General features: G+C 39.4%; 1 pseudogene across 1 annotated transcript; it reads right to left on the bottom strand.

Moving 5' to 3' along the window:
* Nucleotides 1-4,240: 4,240 nt before the first annotated feature.
* On the bottom strand, nucleotides 4,241-9,680 carry LOC308626733 (gamma-secretase subunit APH-1B-like; annotated as a pseudogene). The gene is made up of 3 exons: nucleotides 9,612-9,680; nucleotides 4,699-5,144; nucleotides 4,241-4,369 (listed from the first exon to the last, which is right to left on the bottom strand). The product of its transcript is annotated as a gamma-secretase subunit APH-1B-like (transcript).
* Nucleotides 9,681-19,825: the final 10,145 nt, after the last annotated feature.

The following is a 19,825-nucleotide window of genomic DNA, read 5'->3' as shown; positions in this document are numbered from 1 at the left end:
CCCAAAACACACACACACACACACACTTTCATAGATGGGCAGAGCTGCTGGCCAGAATCTCTGCCCAGGCTCTTCTGCAAGCAGGAGCACAGTCTGCGTAGATCTGAGCTTGTTCTAAGTCCTCTTCTCCTTCTCCATCTCTATCTGATACCCAGTGGTCGAGGCCCACAGATTTCCCCCTGTGATCCCCATGAGGAGAGACCCAAGTGGGGCTCCTGTGAAGTGTCTGAAATGCTGGGGAAGCTGGAGGTCCACCTTGGGCTCTCTTTTCCCCCCTGGGGAAACCATAGACCAAGGGGGGTACCTCTTGGGGCAGTGCTGCGCTGGCCTAGGGGAGGGGCAACAAGCTCCAAGTGAAACTTCTCTTACCCTTCAAGTGTGGTCCTTCTCCATCTCTGTGGTCCAGGGTGAGGCTTAAGCCTCACCTCCTGTCTCCACCCCATGTTCTGGGATTTTCACAATGGTGTCTCCTCTATGGATAGTTGCTAGCTGGTCTTCCTTTGAGGGGGCTGAAGTCAGGAATGACCTATGGTGCCATCTTCATGATGTCACCCTCCAGGATGGATTTCTATTTCACCGTCTTGGAGCAGAACTCCTTTTATTCTTTCTCTCTCTCTCTTTTTTTTTTAAATTTTTTTGCTCTTAAGGTCTTCAACTGATTAGATGGGCTGCACCCACATCACTGAGGGTCATCTCCTTTACTCCTTTAAAGTCAAATGATTGTAGATGTTAATCATGTCTATAAAATCCTTCACAGCAATATCTAGACTAGTGTTTGATCAGACAAATGGGCACCATAGCCTAGCCAAGTTAACACAAAAAATTTAACCGTCATATCTAGTTACTCTCCACAGAGGCTGTACCGATTTACTCTCTTACCTAGAACGTTTGAGAGGGGCATGCCCAAGGTAGCATTAGAAGATAGTTATCAAAGCATTTTGAAAGAGGTTCTTGTTTGCCTCTGTAAACCATCTTATACTATTACACTAGTAATAGCAATAACTCCACTTGAATTATCTCTTACAATGTTTTGGAGGCCGTTCTTACTTTTGCTGGGGAAGGTGGGGAAAATGATATTGAACTGGATTTTTAAAAAACTCTCCTTTAAACTTTAAATTCCCTCTGTAAACAAAGTCTTTCCGAAGAAAATCTCTCTCTCCCCCTAGGACACTGCTTCCTCTTCAGGCTTCTCAAAAAGAGTGCTGAGAATCATCCTTGCTCTTGTTTGTCTCTTCCAGGTCATCTCATCTCCTCCCAAAGCATCCAATCTTGAATCTCAAGTCACCAGGCTTTTCAACAACTTCTCTACATTGCTAGTGTTCTCCACCAAGTCCCAGATCACATTCCCTCATTTCTCTCTCTCTCTCTTTTTTTTTTTTTGAGTTCCTGGATCACTGTTATTCTCTTCAACTCTATTTCTGTTCCAATGATTGGCTATTTGAGTATCTACACAGGTGAAGCTTTCGCATTCTGCTCTGGTTGAACTGGATTTTTAAGGATGAGTAAAGATCTAGGCAAACAAGGTGTGAAAGGGCTAAAATTAAGGTTTTGTGAATAGGGAACTACAGAGTGAGATTCAAATTAAGTTGGGCCATATATAATTTTCTTTCTTTCCTCCCTCCCTCCCTCCCTTCCTTTCTTCCTTCCTTTCAACTGAAGTATAATCGACATGCATTATGTTAGTTTGGGGTGTACAACATAACGATTTGACATGTGCATACATTGCAAAATAATTTATTTAGACTCTATGAGTATATGATGAAAGTCATGAATATTTAATTGTAGGAGTAACAGGCTAAAATTTGTGTATAACTTTGATTGTAATGTAGAAGATCAGTTGGAGAGAATTGTTGCTAGGGATTCTACCAGGCTAAAGAGGTGTGTCTCTTGGTGTCATGTTATTTCTTAGATGATATTTTTGTTCATTGTGCCACATCCTGGATTTCGGAGGCCAAGGTAAATATATCCTGATTGGCAATGTCACCCCATCACCCGGGCTAGAGTTGTGCTCACTGGTGAAATATCTCCAGGGTAACCAAAAGAAGTTAGGTACTTGGGATACCATAGCCTTATTGGTCCTGTCCTTTAAGCTGAGTAGGACAAGGTGGGGGGGGTGGATTTTACTTTAATTTCCCTGAAGATGGATGGGAGTAGAAAAATGTAATTTAGTGGGTAAGTGTGTAATTTTGGAGCCAGGAAGTCTGGGTTTGAATCTAAGATCTGTTTTGCAATTGGCTATGTGATCTAGAGCAGCCACTTAATCCCTAAATGCCCTTTTCCTTACATAAAATGTAGAAATGAAAATAAAACTTGTACCTTTGCCACAGAGTTATCATCCAAAGTACACATAGGAAAGTGCCTAGCACATACTAAATCTTAATAAATGTTAGCTATTGTTGTATTTGTTTATATTACTTTGTAGCAAGCTAACTCTTTGGGAAAAGTCCTTTATTTAGTGTTTCAAACTCCCACTTGCAAAGCAGGAGTAAAGAAATAATGTTAGTAGGTTAGAGACATATAGAATATAATGTTGCAATTAAATAATCATAAAATCACATTTATATTAGCTTTGTTGCTTTTTAACTTTATCATATGGGGTAAGGGTATTACTTGATAAAACAGCTATTTGTGTCAATATGTGTGTTGTGTGTGTGTGTACTGGATCACCATGTAAAATGTATTTTTACTCTAGCTCACAATAAAAATATTTTTAACAGTTTGAAAAGAAGCAGTGAGGCTAGAGCCCTGAGGCACTGTCAAGACCCGAGACTCCCACATGTTGCAATTGTTCTACCCTAGGAAGAGGAAAATTCAAAACACCTAAGCTTCTACCATGTTCCTGTAGGACCTTCCTGGGATCCTTGGTCGGTAAGAGAATGCAAAGGGGAGATCCTTAGCTTATTTACTGTCTGCCCTTCTAGACACACCTGGATTCCCAAGATCCAACAGAGGTCCAAGTTGCACTATTAAACAAAACAAGAACAAAAACAGAAGCACAAAATGAAAAAAAGCCCTATATAGTATATCCTTCACTCTAGCCAGTGTTTGCCTCTTTTCTTCTGGGTCCCTGGGAAGCCTGAGAACTGCCTGAAAGGGTGGTCAACCTCCTGGTATATAAATGGATGGGAAGTAGCACCAGGCTACTGTGAAAGGGCACCAGAAACCTGGTATCTATTGAGAACTATTGAGAAGTTAATGCCACCAGGAGGCCTGTGGCATGGTAGAAATTCCATACTAAAATAAAGTGTGAATAATGGATAAGACTTTCTAGAAAATTGTCTTGTGGCCCAAAAATAATGTAGGAGAAGAAAATTTCCATTCTCTCCTTTTAGCACTTTGACCCTTTCTGCTGCTGCATGTCCCTGTTTTTTCAACTTGGCCATATAAAGATGGAAAAAAAGATTTGGGGGAAGAATATAAAATTTAAGAATTTAAATAAATAAGTCTAATAGATATTATGACAATAAATAAAAATTTAAAATAGATTTAAAAACTGAAAGCCTAACAGGTAAAAGATAAAAGGTAGAACTAGAAAGATAAATTTTAAGATGAAAGCACAGCCTGTGAGATTATAAAGTTAAAAAAGTAAGGCAACCAAGGTTAAGAACAGGAAAAAAGAAAAGAAATACAGGACAAGAATTTTTTTTTTATCCTAGTAAGTCAGTGCAATTTATTATTGTAGTTAGAAGCACAGCCTACCATGTTCTCATAAAACAGAGTACTAGTGAAGTACGAGAAAACAGTTCACAGAGATGACAGCCCTTTAGCCTTTTGTGACTTCAGAACTTTAAAAGACAAAGGCCGACTATGACTTCTATGTGACATTCAGATAGTTACTTGCTCAACACAAACTGAGTTAGGAGATAGCTAAACATCTCATTCTTATTTACTTACGGTGTTCTCAGAAAGTTCCTATTTGGACATGGATAGTTCTCAACCTGGCTGCACATCGGAGTTTTATCTAAGAAGCTTTAAGAAATTACCAAATGCCCAGACCAATTAAATCTGGAGGGTGGAGCCCCGAACATTAGTCTTTATGTTTTCCCAGGTGATTCCAACTTGCAGCCAGGCTGCACACCACTGATGTATCCCTTTCAGAAAGCCGTTGCATGAAAGCCATATCGTATCTAGATAGTACTGTTTATTCTAAATTTCACCAGGAAAATGGACTTTTAGAAGACACAGCTGCGCTTCTTCTAAAGGCGCAGCTTCCTGTTTCAGAAGCGCTGGTCCTTGGAGGTTATCTGGAGCGCTGCTTGAAGAGGAGGGAGTCCTAGTCTTGGCAGAGGAGGCAGAGTTTCAGGCTCCAGCAGAAACGAAGGATGTCCAGACGCCTGTGAGCACCAGGATGATGTATGCAGACACCAGCCTTTTTTTTTTTTTTCTTTTTAAAGAAGATGTTGGGGGTAGGAGTTTATTAATTAATTTATTTATTTTGCTGTGTTGGGTCTTCGTTTCTGTGCGAGGGCTTTCTCTAGTTGTGGCAAGCGGGGGCCACTCTTCATCGCGGTGCGCAGGCCTCTCACTATCGCGGCCTCTCTTATTGCGGAGCACAGGCTCCAGACGCGCAGGCTCAGTAGTTGTGGCTCACGGGCCTAGTTGCTCCGCGGCATGTGGGATCCTCCCAGACCAGGGCTCGAACCCGTGTCCCCTGCATTAGCAGGCAGATTCTCAACCACTGTACCACCAGGGAAGCACCCAGACACCAGCTTTAATCCATAACGAGGATTTATGAAGCTCAGGGCTGACACCAGCAGATAGGGGAGAAGAACTACAAGAAGGGCGTACCACTTTTTCTTCTCACAGGCATCCAAACACACAGTGCCCCAGAACACGTGCAGCAATATGATCACCAGCGTCATGGAAGCTGAATTTAGGAAGCACTGGGGAGGGTCTCCATGAATGCCCACCGCGCCCGGCCCCAAAGAGTCAGACAGGGTATTTACAAAGGAAAATACTCCACTCATGATTCCAAAGCCCAAACCAGAAACATAAGCTATTAATCGCATAGAGGGTGTTGTCTCACCTGGGTTTATACTCTTCAAGCCCACACGGGCTTTAAAACAAAAGGGTTTATAATATGCAAAATGGCACATTTCTTGGATAAGGACTGAGGCTAACACTCCAAAGATCAGCAGATATTTCTGTATTGGTCCATCTTAGGACAAGAATGTTTAGTTGGTAAGATTTTGTGGGGTTTTTTTTAATTAAAGCATTTTCTAGAGTTGTTTTATTCCTTTCAAACTAAACGTTTTAAAACAAAAGCTTTAATTGTGTGTGTGTGTGTGTGTGTGTGTGTGTGTGTGTGTGTGTACATGCGTGTGAGTGTATAAAACAAAAGAAAGACACGGGGGATGAGCGCTACCAGCTCCCTCCTCTGGCTTCTGGCTAAAGTCAGAGTTACTCCTTCTGACAAAGCTCAGACACAAGTGGGGGCATCTCACTCTAATTCAGTTTCTGAGGAAACCCCGAAAAGGTGCAACACATTTACAAACCACTGCTCAGATATGGAAGCAAATGTAGGCTTCTCAAATATTCAATCATGGACTTAACGGAAAGTGGGCAGGGGGACACACGCATGTCAGTTCACTGATTTCAGTCCTTTTCAATTCAAATAGTCTCTTTCAACTCCATCTTCAAATTTCTTCTTCTCTCTCCATCTCCAAGATGGCATCTATTGGGTTGGGTTGGGGGAGCTTTAAGGGTTCTCATGGTGACAAGGAATTGAGGGACTTCTTATCCACATAGGAGAGGACCGGTCCTTCTGAGCCCTCTCTGGTTCCTGCTCTGGGGTTTGGTGTCCTCTGAAGGGTTAGTGACTGGTAATACCTGGCGGTGTTTGGTATTGTGATGGTGTCCATAGCCAAAATCCACCATTTGCCCATTAGTTTTGAAATGCTTGACATTTCTCTATCCTGGGCCTCAGAAAGTCCACTGGTCATCTCAGCGTTTCTTTGCGACTTCCTAGGGCACACACTAGTGTCTGGATGCACTGCACCCTCCACTCAGGCATGAGCAACCAGGCGTGGTATTTCAGGTTCATCTACCTGTTCTCATCCTGTCACATACGATACAACCTCTTCTTGGAGGCTCTCAGCTTTCCCAGGTTCTATATGGTGAAGGAAGCAACTAGCTCCAAGTTTCCCTCATATTTGTCTAGACGCATCTACTTCTTTGTTCCCTCTGGAATTTGGTCTGGAGCCAGTTGCCAGAACACATATATCGTTTGCTCCCCTTTTCTCCTTTCCCTTACCACCTTCTCTGGGAATGAAAAGTATAGTCTTTAACCTTCCTTTTCGCATGGCAGGGATCCCCCTCACAGCATAGCCTTGCTTCTCCCTATCCCTGGCTTAATGGTAAAGTCGGCAAAGTCTGAATCTTGATGTACTAACTGAAGCTTAAAGAATTTAGAAAACCATTTCTCTTCCAATAAACCTTATCTTAGTAATCTCTTGCTAGGGACTCAAAAAAAGGTACTTTGGTCATCAAAACCCCAACACATAGCTCTATCTTCTGGGAAGCCATTGGTTATGAGGGTCCACAGGGAGGTTAGAACTGATTTCCCCCATAAGCAGTGCCTTCCCACAGGCAGGAATAGAGAGGAGCAGAGTGGGAGGTCACACCCACCCTCTTGGCCATTCACCTCTATCTAGGATGATTCTGCCTGTACAGCTGTGCTCTCCTGACTTGGAAGTTAGGGCTGCCTCTCAGTGGTTTTGAAAGGCTGATTCTACAAGCATCACCCTTCCAGCTCTGCGGAGGCCATGGGGTTAGGTGCAGTACGATGCTGGTTCCCACAGGGATATATAGAGATGTGAATGTGAGGCAACTTCCGAACAGTTTGAAATAGTTCCTTGAGATTTCTGATGTGGGCTAATCATAAGACATTAAGTCAACACAGCATCTTCTCACTACTTCTCTCTTACAAATAGGTCCTGTCTTATTTCTATCTAGGTCAGAGTTTCTCAGTCTCAGCACTATTAACATTTTAGGTCATATGGTTCTTTTCTGTGAGGGGCTGTCCTGTGCGTTGTAAGATATTAAGCAGCATCTCTGGCATCCATCCACTGTTTGCCAATATCAGTTCTTACCAGTTGTGACAACCAGAAATGTCTGCAGACATTGCTGAATGTGCCCTGGGGAAGCAAAGCAGCCCTGTTGAGAAACACTAATTTAAACCTTGGTCTTATTTTGATGTTGTTGCGATGTTTTAATTGTGTACTTTTAAAAAATATAGAAATGTTTTACTTACTTCTGATTCCTGAAGTAGTAACGCTCATCATAAAATATTTTCCACATAAGATTTAACATTTTGACAGTTTCATCCATGCGTGGCTTTCCCCCCCCATTTGAGCCATACAAATGTTGAAATAATTTTCTTTATAAAAATGGCATTTGCCATTCTGTTTTGAATTTTTCTTTTTTATTTAGTAATACTTGTGTTTCTTATTTTTGACTTGTCTGTTCATATCCTTTGACTTTTTTATGTTGAGGTGTTATATTTTTCTTCTTAACTTGTAAAATATATGTGTGTGTGGCTAAAGAATATCAAGTTTTGTTTGTTATGTATGTTTCAAATGTTTCCCAGAATTTAATTTATGTTTTTCTCTTATACAGAAATTTTAATTTTAATATAATCAAATTCATCGATATTTTCCTTATTGTTTTAACTTTTTTGGGGTCATGTTTAGGAAAACCTTTCTGATCCCAAGATTATAAAAATATTCACCTATATTTTCCTCTATCTCCATTTTAGTTTGTTTAAATTTTTTTGATTATTATTTTATTCTCCTTTAAAATTTTCTTCATTTCTGTAAATTTTTTGTCTCCTGCTTCTTCTAGATCATTTTTTATTAAATTAAGGTGATTAATTAATTAATTAAATTATTTTACATCTCTGAGCTTTTGCAGTTTCTGCTTTGTAGTGTTTCTTCATAGAGGCACTTCTCTAAGTTTAAAAATTCATGTTAAGTGTTTGCTCACAAATTTCAAGTGCTTCATAGTCATAGTTTTCTGACAAGTGCACTCAGCTATTATTAAGTTTTGTTGTTGTTTTTCACAATTTTTTTCCTGTATTAGCTTTGTGTCAATGCTGTGCCCATCCTTCACCCAATAAAAATGGGTTATTTTAGGGCTTTCCTGGCGGCGCAGTGGTTAAGAATCCGCCTGCCAATGCAGGGGACACGCGTTCGAGCCCTGGTCTGGGAGGATGCCACATGCCACGGAGCAACTGAGCCTGTGCGCCACAACTACTGAGCCTGTGCTCTAGAGCCCATGAGCCACAACTACTGAAGCCTGCGCGCCTACAGCCCGTGCTCCACAACGGGAAAAGCCACCGCATGAGAAGCCCTTGCACCGCAAGGAAGAGTAGCCTCTGCTTGCTGCAGCTAGAGAAAGCCCGCGCACAGCACCGAAGACCCAACGCAGCCAAAAATAAATAAATAAATAAATAAAATTTATTACAAAACAAACAAAACAACAACAAAAAAGGGTTATTTTATGACTCATCAGTAAATGATTTGAGTTTTCCTAGAAGAGAAGTTCCTGGGGTGTAGAGATTGGGCAGAAAGATCAGGCTAGTTGAAGGACTTCTTTGCAGCCTCAGAGAGAGCTCACCTCCTGTAGAGGGTCCTGTGTGCCCCCATTTGCTGTGCAGTCCTACCCCCTTTCCTTCCTTGGATGAGACATGGTTCAGGGAGGCTTGGCTGCCCCCTTACCCCATCCTCCCCCTTTCTCAACCCATTTCCTCCGCTTGTTGATGCAAACAAGGGACATGGGCTTTTGCCTCTAAGAGGGGCTCCCCATTTTCAAGAAATGTGTTTTTGCTATGCCCTGTAGCATTCTCCATGCTCTCTTCCCCAACACAGGCATGAGTTCTAGGTGATCTCTGCTGATTTTGGCAGACCTTACATGTTTTAGAGTCTGAATAGTATATCGGACTCCTGGTTTTGCTGAAAATGGAGCTTGTGGAATTTTATTCATTCTCCTTTTTGCTTTTATGTGACTTCCACAAAGTGAACAGGGAAAAATCATAACTTAGGTAGCCATGTTTATCCTGGAAGTCCTGAGTTTAGTTTCTGGCAATCTTAAAAAGCTGTTATTCAGTCTAGTAGTTGTTAGTACTACTTCCAGATTTTGGAGGAAGCAGTATGTCATCTGCAAATAAAGATAATTTTGTTTTAATCAGAATTTTTTCTTTGGAGTATAGTTGCTTTACAATGTTGTGTTAGTTTCTGCTGTACTGCAAATAATTTTTGTCACTGCCTCTTCAATGTTTATAGCACTTAATTCTTTACCTTGGTCTGCTGTTTGGCCAAAACATTTTGGAAAATATTGAGCACTATTGGTGATAATTTCCTTCTTTTTCTTATTCCTCACTATAAAAAGAATGCCTTGGGATTTCACCATTAAGTGCATGTTATTCAGTATATTAATAGCTCATAGAAAAGATTAAACACGAAGCATGTACTAAAATGGATAGATGCTGCTTCAACTCCTCTAATTCTTTTGGAAGTTCACTATACCAATTGTATTTCTTAGAACGGAATGGATCTCTTCTGGTAGCACATAAATGTTAGATGTCATTGTGGATGTGTGATGACTTGCGGTACCTCCAAGGAATCTCTCTCAACGGCAGAGAGCTCAAGGAGGTGCTCTGGAGGCAGCTCAGTTTCCGCCATCCCCTCCGGGCATTCATTTGGGATGGGGCAGTTATCTCTCCTATGTTGTCTAAAAGCCTAGGTTCATGGTGTCTCTCTACTTCCTCTCCTTCCCCAGTGGTAACCCCTCTCTGACCCTGTTTATGGCAGTGCAGCCCATAGGGTCAGATCAGGTGCAGAGCTAATCATTATGTTACTGTGAGGAAATTCTAGGGTATGAACTAGGTGGCTGAGGTTGATTACAGGCTGAGTATCTCATTACTCAGTTCAACAACAGTACTGAGCATAAAACTTTCTTTCAGGCATTCTCTGTCATCACTCTCATTACTAGACCCAAAGCCAATTTCTAGACCATTTTGATTGTTTTACCCACTTCTGAATTCTCTCTGAGACCCCGAGATTCCTGGAGACTTGGGACCTTTTGAACTCTGGGTCACAGGTCGGCCCCTTCAGCCTCCTAGTTGACTGGTGGTTAAGAGAGCTGTGAGTTGAGTGGTAACTGGTTAGTTAGCCATACTTTTGATGAAACATTTTCAGAAGCTTCTGTCTGAATTCCTCTCTCTCTCTGTGTCTTGTATTATTCCCACCCCCTTTCACTCACAGCACTGATGAGTTGAATGAGCATTGAAATTGGAACCAGAAGACTTGAGGTTGGGTCCTAGGTTTGCCATTTACTAGCAGCTGTGCCTGGGAAATTTCTTTAAGTCTCTGAGCGTCAGTTTTCTCATTGACAAAATGGAGAAACTTTTGCCTTTCTTACTTTACAGGGTTGTTATGAGGTCAGATTAGCATAATGAAGGCCACAGTCATGTGTAGTTTGATATTTCACCATAGGAGGCTGTGATTCCATTAAAAAGACAGTTCTAAACATGACAGAGATTTGGCTAAGAAATGAAACACTACTGAGAGTCAAGTGAATTGGCTATGATCAATGGTTCCTATATCTGAGTGACTTAGAATTAGTGGGGTCAGAAAAACAGTATTTTTATAAGAGCGCCATAGGATTTCCAGGTAAAACACACAATGCATGGCACATGGGACATCCTTATACTAAAAAGTTGGTCATTGTTTATCTGAATATCAATTTAACTGGGAATCTTGTATTTGACTTGCTAAAGCTGGTGATCCTGCATGTAAATTCTCACAAACGAGCTGCTTTTGAAACTACTGACCCACATCCTGCGTAGGGCTTGATTGAAAGCAACTAAACCTGATTTAGTTGCCAACATTTAATAATTAGAACATTTCGGGTGAAAAACTTGATTTCTGGCTTCTTTGAGCTCACTGCCTGTATGGAGGACTTCAGATGCTCCCGGGAGAAGATCATGGTCTTTTCTCATGAGAATAAAAAATCCTGCCTCACCACCTTCTCTAGGCTTGACATTTTATTCTTAGAATTGTGTACATTGCAAATGTAACTATCCAAGGGAAGGGGAGAAACTTCAGGTAAGTATCCATTATTTACATTTTACTGTAGTTGAACGACCTAAAAATAATTTTTGAGAGTAAGTGAAGAATATGAGGCCCTGAATCTCTCTGGAAAGGGGAGGGTGGTGGCCTGATTTTAGTCCCAGAGCCGGGATGTGGGAAAGACTAAAGACACACATTGCCTAATCCCCAGGCCTGTCCTGGATCTGACTTGTTCTCAGTTACAGTGAAGCCCAGCCTTGTAGGTGGCCTGTGTGACCTCTCTCTGTTCAGGTGGAAGGGAAGTGGCAGGAATGGGCTTGGGGGAGCAGTAACTTAAGCACTGTAGTACCAGTGGGAAGGTCCTGACAGCAGACAGCAAAACAGCTCAGGTTTTCTTCTTGCTCTAGTTCAGTGGTGTCCAATAGAACTTTCTGCAATGTCCATTACTGTAGGCACAAGCCACAGGTCACTACTGAACACCAGAAATGTTGCTAGTGTCACCAAAGAACTGGATTTTAAATTTTATTTAATTAAAATTAAAATAGTTGTAGGTGGCTAGTAGCTACCATATTGGACATGTGGTTTATGGGCCAATATCAGTCTACACTAGAGTCACTCCTTGGCCGGCAACTTGTGGGCTGTGTAGACACAGTTTGCACAGTTAGAAAAACAAACTAACCTGATTTAGTTGCCAACATTTAATAATTAGAACATTTCCGATGAAAAACTTAATTTCTGGCTTCTTTGGAAAATATCAGTATATCTGAAAACACCAAGCCAACAGTCCTTTAAGGCACCAATTAACTTGAGCTTATCAGAGTTATTTTGTTTTGCTTTGTTTTATTTTACACCCCACCTGTTTTCATCTTTTATTTTATCTGTACACATGTGCATGTGTACAGTTTGTTCAGGGAACTCTGAGCAGATCAGTATTTTTGGAAACTATGTTTTTAAAGGAGTGTATTTGTTTCTTGGGTCTTCCATGACACGTTACCAAACCTGGATGGTTTAAAACAACAAAATTTAATTCTGTCACAGTTCTGGAGGCCAGAAATCCAGAAGTCTGAAATCAAGGTATCAGCAGGGTTGGTTTCCCCGGTGGCTCTAAGGGAGTTTTCATTCCATGTCTCTCTCCTGGCTCTGGTGGCTATGAGCAATCCTTGGCAATCCTCAGCTTATAGACGCCATTCAATCTGTGCCTCTGTCTTCACATCGTCTGTTCCTCTGTTATAAGGACACTTACCATTGGATTTAGGGCTATGCCTATTACATTTCCAAAGACCTTTTAGCACATTAGGTCACAATCACAAGTCCTGGGTGGACATTTATTTTGGGGGCCACCATTCAACACACTACAAGGGGAGTCATGGGAAGCCATTAGTCCAGCAAACAGGCAGGAATCTCCCATCTGATATTGTGTGATCACCGCATTGCTTATTTATACAGTAAGTCCTCTACATATGAATGAGTACCTTTCCAAGAGCACGTTCATTAAGTCCAACGTGATCGTTAAGGCCAGTAAAGTTAGCCTAGGTACCCAACTAACACAATCAGCTATGTAGTACTGTCTGTAATAGGTTTATAATACTTTTCACACAAATAATACATAAAAAAACCCACAAAAAATAAAGAAAACATTTTTAACCTTACAGTACAGTAACTTGAAAAGTACTAGTATAGTACAACAGCTGACATACAGGGGCACATTTGCGTCTTTGAAAGTTCTCAACTAGAAGGTTCATATGTAGGGGACTTACTGTGTCAGCTTATGTCTCACTGATATTAAAACATTTGTCACTTACTTGATGTTTATTTCGGCCTAGGCAGTCTTTCTTCATTTTATACTGTGTGGTTTGGTTTTACCCTGACAAGGCAATTGTTTCAATCAGAAAAACATAGTTTACATTTATGCATTTCTTATTTCTGAAAGATGAAAAGTCTCTGAGTTGTTGCTGGGTAGTCTTTGAGTTTAAGCCTAAATTTTCTATTTGCCTAGATCTTGTTTTAAATTGTTGGTATCCTAGAGACATCATTTCCCTACTTATTATTCTTTGTAGATTGATTTCCATCGAAGTATTAAAACTTTCCCACAATTGATGAATTCTCTTTGGCCCTCTGTGTTTCAGAATGCTCATAGTCACATGAGCATTCTGAAACACAGAGGCCCATGGGTTTTAAAACCGGAATAAAGAAAAGGCCCTTTTTCTGAAATAGGTTTAATTGCAAAACAAAATAAATTCCTCTCTCATGGAATTAAAGAATGTTAGAGGCAAAAGGTGCTTGTAGATTAATCTAATCTAGCTCACACATTTTACAGACAAAGAAACTGATGCAAGAGGAGCTTGGCTTGTCAAAGATCACACAGCCAGAGGGTGAAAGAGAACCCATTTACTTTTACTGCTTACATTTGTAACAGTTGTGAAAATTGAATTCATAGGTAGATGCTCTAATGAAATGAAAACTAATCTAAAACAGGCATTTCTATTTCATAAGGATGCATCTAGGATAACCCACCTGGCCTCATGTTTTTTCAGTCACTTAATTCCAAAACCTGAAGATGGTCTCTCTCCTATATTACATCACTATTTTGCATCTTTCTAATTAAATATATCAGTTGAATTAATGAATGCTTTGCTTTTTTGACATTATTTTCTTTCCTTCTGACAATATCTTCCAGTATCTTCTGTTGAACTCCCCTTTATTTGTCCTAGCTTCCTTCAGCTCTTTATTTTCTCCTAAAATCTACCTAATCTTTTACTATTTTTCCTTCCATGGAATAAATGGGAAGGTCAGAGGCTGGGGGTAGGGGGAAACGTGGAGGAAAGATGGAAGGGAATAAAGGGAGGGAGAGAGAAATAAGATTCTTCCTAACTTTCTACTTCTTCTGTTTTCAGATGTCAATATTCTTACAATGTTATGAATTTAAAAAATGAAGCTAAATGTCCACCAACAAGAAAGTTGTTAACCAAGTGTTTCTCAAATTTTGGTCTGTATTAGAATCTCCTCTGAACACTCTTAAAAATATGGATGTTTGAGCCAAACACTAGATCTTCTGAATCTAAATATGTATAGGCTTGGACACTGGCAGCAGGACAATCACCAAACTTCACAGGTGATCCTAATGTAAACTGCAATTTGTTAATTAATACATTAAATTACTTCATGATACAGTCATGCAGAAGAATACTATGCAGCCATCAAAAAAGATAATGTAGATCTATATGAATTGACAGTGATAAATGTCCATAATATGTGAGTGAAAAGGTCAGGTTAAAGAATAATATGTTTAAGATGATTTCATTTATTTTTGTAATATATATCATATGTGTAATATTTGCAATATATAGTATATTATGTAATATGTATATAAGTATAATATCTAAAAAAATATAGAGCCAGTGGTCTATGGTGGTATTAAGAGACTTCTACTCTTTGTTCAATATATTTCTGTTTTCAAATTTTTCTAATGAGTCTATTATGATCCATGGATAATTGGGGGAGAATATTAAAATAAGAAACTGCCTAGAAGCTCCTGTCCTTAAACGACAATGTCAGGGAGGCTTCTGCAAAGGGTTAAGTTAATTAATACCATTTAAATAATTTACCACTGTGAAAAATGTTTTATTCATCTCTTTCCTGGCTTACTCTTTTCAAATATTCTAAATCACGGATAGCACATGTTTAACTTATCTTGTAAATTAACCCTTTCATCTAGAACAGGGAAGAATACAAAATTCTCTGCCCATCTTACTCATTGTGGTAAAAGCAAAAACTCTTAATGATGTCAGTTGATCACCTTCTATGAGTGAGAAAACAATAAAATGGTCATCTTTCAAGGCAGATATACTGGATCACAGGCACTAGTGATGTATTTTACCATGTGCTAACACTATAGTATCTTGGAACACGAGTGAATATTTTATTGAAGAGGGGGAAATAGATTCTGTTTTCCTAGGTGGCATTGAATGTTTAAAAATTTTTTTTAAATAAATCAATTGATCATTTCTCATAGAGGTATAGTTAATCATTTTGGGTGCCTGAGTAAAAAGTTTAGGAAAAGTTGATTTACATATTTTTATTTGCAAAGTAAATAGCTTCCCAGACACTTTTCTGTGTTGCCACTCCTATGAAGAGAGAAAAGGTATGGACTAGTAGTGCTTATTTATGTTTCTCTGTGCTGTTTCCTCCTGCCTTTTATCTATCTCCCCTACACACACCAGGGCCACATGAATAAATGTTCAAGGTGGAAGTTCATAAATAAGTGACTCTCGCGATTTACTCATGTCACATGTTAGTATTTCTCACGGAGCAGTCAGTGAGCACCTCTTACTGAATTAGTACAGTTCTCAGAGTTATCTTATTGTACTGCTATTGTTTCTGATTTGTTCTGTTTAAGCACTTTCAGCTCAGGGATATTAAGCCAAAGACAGGCTTGAGTATATTGTTATTGGTTATTAACATTAATATTTTCTAAAAAACATTAAAGTCAATTATAGGAATATGGAAATATGGAGGTTTCTTAAAAGTTATATAAAGCTCCTGATAGTAAATGTTTTATGTATATGATATATATAATAATATAATAGATGTATAGTATGGATGTATATATACACATACAACACATTTATACACACCATATGTATGTATATTTATTCCCTCTATGAATAGTGTTACATTTTTCTTTTACAGTGTATGAAACTTAATAATATCTAATATTTATTGAGCACTTACTATGTTCTAGGTATGTTGTCTCATTTAACCATCATAAATAACTGTCTAAATATAATTTTCAAGAAGCTAAAGACATGATTATCATTCCAATATAGTATGAACACGCTAAAAGATTTATTAACTCATTAATGAGAGAGTCAGCAAGATAATAAAGCTGTTCAAGGAGTATTTTGAAGAACTGGGTATTTATAGGCATTTAAGAGGAATGTTAGAATAAGATTGATCAATAGGGCAATTTAAAAACCATAAAAACCTTTGGGGCCATCTTTTCTACCCAAAAGAAATTACTTGTGGTTCTGCTGTACCTACCTTCAAGTTAGCACTTATCTCCAAAGAGTCTAAGATCTTTTTTGTTTGTTTGTTTACAATGACAGATAATTTATTATTCAACAAAAACTGAGGCATAAGGGCTCAAGTAAAGAAATTAACAGAAAAGATTTTACAAGGGACCTTGAAGACAGAGCCCAACTAAAACAAAATTAATGCTTTACCATATACTACAATAGGGATTGAAAAAACAAATTTTTCCATTCCACAAGGAGTCTAAGATCTTAATTCATGTACAAATCATGCAAAAAGGGCTGTGCAAAATTCAACCAAAGGCACGTTACCATAGATAATGAAATAATCCGTGAGTGGGCTGATTCAACAGTGCCCCAGTATGACACTGAAAGCACATGCTGAACTCTTTGCCTTATAGACAAGTTTTAGATAGTATCTTTTAACACACCCCGTTGTGTAAGTACTTTTATTATCCTCATTAATTTGGTAGAGTTAAGAAGATAAGTCAGATTCAAATATGCTAAATCACATCTTTTTTTTTGCGGTACGCGGGCCTCTCACTGTTGTGGCCTCTCCCATTGCGGAGCACAGGCTCCGGATGTGCAGGCTCAGCGGCCATGGCTCATGGGCCCGGCCGCTCCGCGGCATGTGGCATCTTCCCGGATCCGGGCACGAACCCATGTCCCCTGTATCGGCAGGTGGACTCTCAACCACTGAGCCACCAGGGAAGCCCTCTGACCTTTATTATTTTTCTTCTTTCTGAAGAACTCCTTTTAACATTTCTTGCAAGGTGGGTCTACTGGAAACTAATTCCCTCAATTTTTGTTTGTCTGAGAAAGTCTATTTTTTCTTCACTTTGGAAAGATAATTTCACAGGGTAGAGAATTCTAAGTTGGTGTTTTTGTTTTTGTTTTCTCAACATTTTAAATATATCACTCCGTTCTCTTCTTGCTTGCAAGGTTTCTGAGCAGAAATCAAATGTGATTCTTAACTTTTTTCCTCTACAGGAAAGGTATTTTTTCCCTCTGGCTCCTTTCAGGATTTTTTTCTTTATCTTTGATTTTCTGTAGTTTGAAAATGATATGCCTAGGTGTAGGTTTTTTTGGCATTTATCTTGCTTTGTGTTCTCTGAGCTTCCTGGATCTGTGGTTTGGTGTCTGACATTAATTTGGGAGACATTCTCAGTCATTATTGTTTCAAATATTTCTTCTTCTCCTTTCTCTTTTACTTTCCCTTCTGTTATTCTCATTATGTGTATGTTGTCCCACAGTCCTTGGATATTCTGTTTTTTTTCAGTCTTGGTTTTCTTTGCTTTTCAGTTTGGGGGGTTTCTATTGACATATCTTCAAGTCTAGAGATTCTTTCCTCAGCTGTGGCCATCCTACTAATAAGCCCATTAAAGGCATTCTTCATTTTTGTCAAAGTGTTTTTTATCTCTAGCATTTCCTTTTGCTTCTTTCTTAGGATTTCCATCTCTCTGCTGACATTGCCCATCTGTTCCTGCATGCCGTCTACTTTATTCAATAGATCCCTTAGCGTATTAATCATAGTTGTTTTAAATCCCCTGTCTGATCATTCCAACATCCCTGCCATGTCTGGCTCTGACGCTTGCTCTGTCTCTTCAAATTGTGTTTCTTATCTTTTAATATGCCTACTAATTTTTTCTTGATAGCTGGACATGATGTACTGCATAAAAGGAACTGCTATAAGTAGGTCTGTAGTAATGTGGTGGTGAGGTGTGGGGGAAGAAGAAGTTTTCTATAGTCCTATGATTAGCTCTCAGTCTTTTAGTGAGCCTATGTCTCTGGACTGTGAACTTCACAAGTGTTTCTCAGTCTTTTTCCTCCCCTTTAGGTGGGACCAGATGACTAGAGCTGACTGGAGTTGGATAGGTCCTTTCCCCAGGTCAGTTAGGCTCTGATAATGCCCCAACCAGTTAGGCTCTGGTTAACTAGTTTCTCCTGAGGGCAGGCCTTGTTAAGAACAGAATGCTCTCCTGGAATCATGAGGAGATTTTCCTCTGATATTTATTATGAGAACATGTTTGAGCTCCTGGAGATGAATTCACAAAAGTGTGGGGTCCTCCATGACTGGGTCCCCTGAAGTTTCTAACTCTCAGACCTGTTCATACTGAGCCTCCAGCAATTTGTCAGTTATGGTTCAGGTTTTCCTACTCCAGCACTGATTCCCCTGGTGGTTTCTGCTCACCACTTTCTGCTCTGGGAAGCCATGGCTGTTTCTCCAAACTTGGGGACAGCAGCTTGTCCTGTGTCCTCATCTCCCTTAAGGATCCAATAAGAGTTGTTGACTTTTTTCAGTCTGTTCAATGTTTTACTTGTCTTTCAGACAGAGTAGCAATTCCTAAGCTCCTTATGTGGAAACCAGAAGTCCTGTCTCCAATTTTTTTTGTTTTGTTTTTCTTTCATATTGGTTTTGTGCATTTCCTTTTCAGTTTATTCATGGGTATTATTTACATATATTTGCTGCTGTTCTTGTGATCTTTTTGTTGTGGTTGTTTATTGTATAATCTCACAGGTTAATGTTTGTGCCAGGTAACTTTATCAAATTTTATCAATTTTGTAATATAATCAGGTAATTTATATCTTCCATTTGCTATATATATTATATTTTATTTTATATTAATTAATTAATTTTTTTGGCTGCACCACACAGCTTGTGAGATCTTAGTTCCCTGACCAGGGATTGAACCAGGGCCCTGGCAGTGAAAGCGCCAAGTCCTATCCACTGGATAGCCAAGGAATTCCCTATCTTTATATTTTAAAAGAAAGCATATGCTATATGTATAACAATGAATTTATATATTGAATATTCTATCATATTACCCTATTACTAGGGTTTTTCTGAATGCTCTTGAGTGCCATCATATGTTCGACCCATGAGGTACCAGTGGAATACACTGCTACCAAACATAAACAGTGAGTAATGTCCTAGTCATCCTGAGATGAGTAATCCTATAACGTGTGTTGTTTTCTCTGCTCTAGCTTCTCCTGGGATTTATTTATTTTATAAATTTATTTATTTATTTATTTATTTATTTATTGTTGGCTGTGTTGGGTCTTCGTTGCTGTGTGCGGGCTTTCTCTAGTTGCAGCGAGTGGGGGCTACTCTTCATTGTGGTGCACAGGTTTCTCATTGTGGTGGCTTCTCTTGTTGCAGAGCACGGGCTCTAGGTGTGCGGGCTTCAGTAGTTGTGGCGTGTGGGCTCAGTAGTTGTGGCTCATGGGCTTAGTTGCTTTGCAGCATGTGGGATCTTCCCAGACCAGGGCTCAAACCCATGTCCCCTGCATTGGCAGGTGGATTCTTAACCACTGCGCCACCAGGGAAGTCCATCCTGGGATTTATTTTGAGTTCTGGTAAATAATTCTGACACGAATTGACTTCCAAAGTTATGGTACCATAACACTCTACCTACTACAAAGGAATAGGGTGAAGGACCAGGCACTAGGTTAGAATACAAATTTTCTGGCAACTTGTGATGTTTTTAAGGAAATGCTTTAGGAAGCAGAGGATAAAGAAGATTAGGAGGTTGGTAGAAATCTTTTGACATTTTGAAGGACATCCTAAACATTGTTAGAAGCTGAGATGATTGCGCAATTGCTTAAGTACAATGCTTAAAATACTTCTCCATAGGAACTATAGGACTCTATATAATTAAGTCCAGTTAGAGATCTAATTTCTAGGAATGTATCCCCATGCTGAACTATGTGTGTATATATATATTT

Source organism: Mesoplodon bidens, assembly GCF_964165515.1.
Source record: "Mesoplodon bidens genome assembly, chromosome: 13".
In the NCBI taxonomy this organism is placed as follows: domain Eukaryota; kingdom Metazoa; phylum Chordata; class Mammalia; order Artiodactyla; family Ziphiidae; genus Mesoplodon; species Mesoplodon bidens.
Note: the sequence above shows the minus strand (reverse complement) of the source record. Positions and strands in the feature narration are given on the sequence as shown.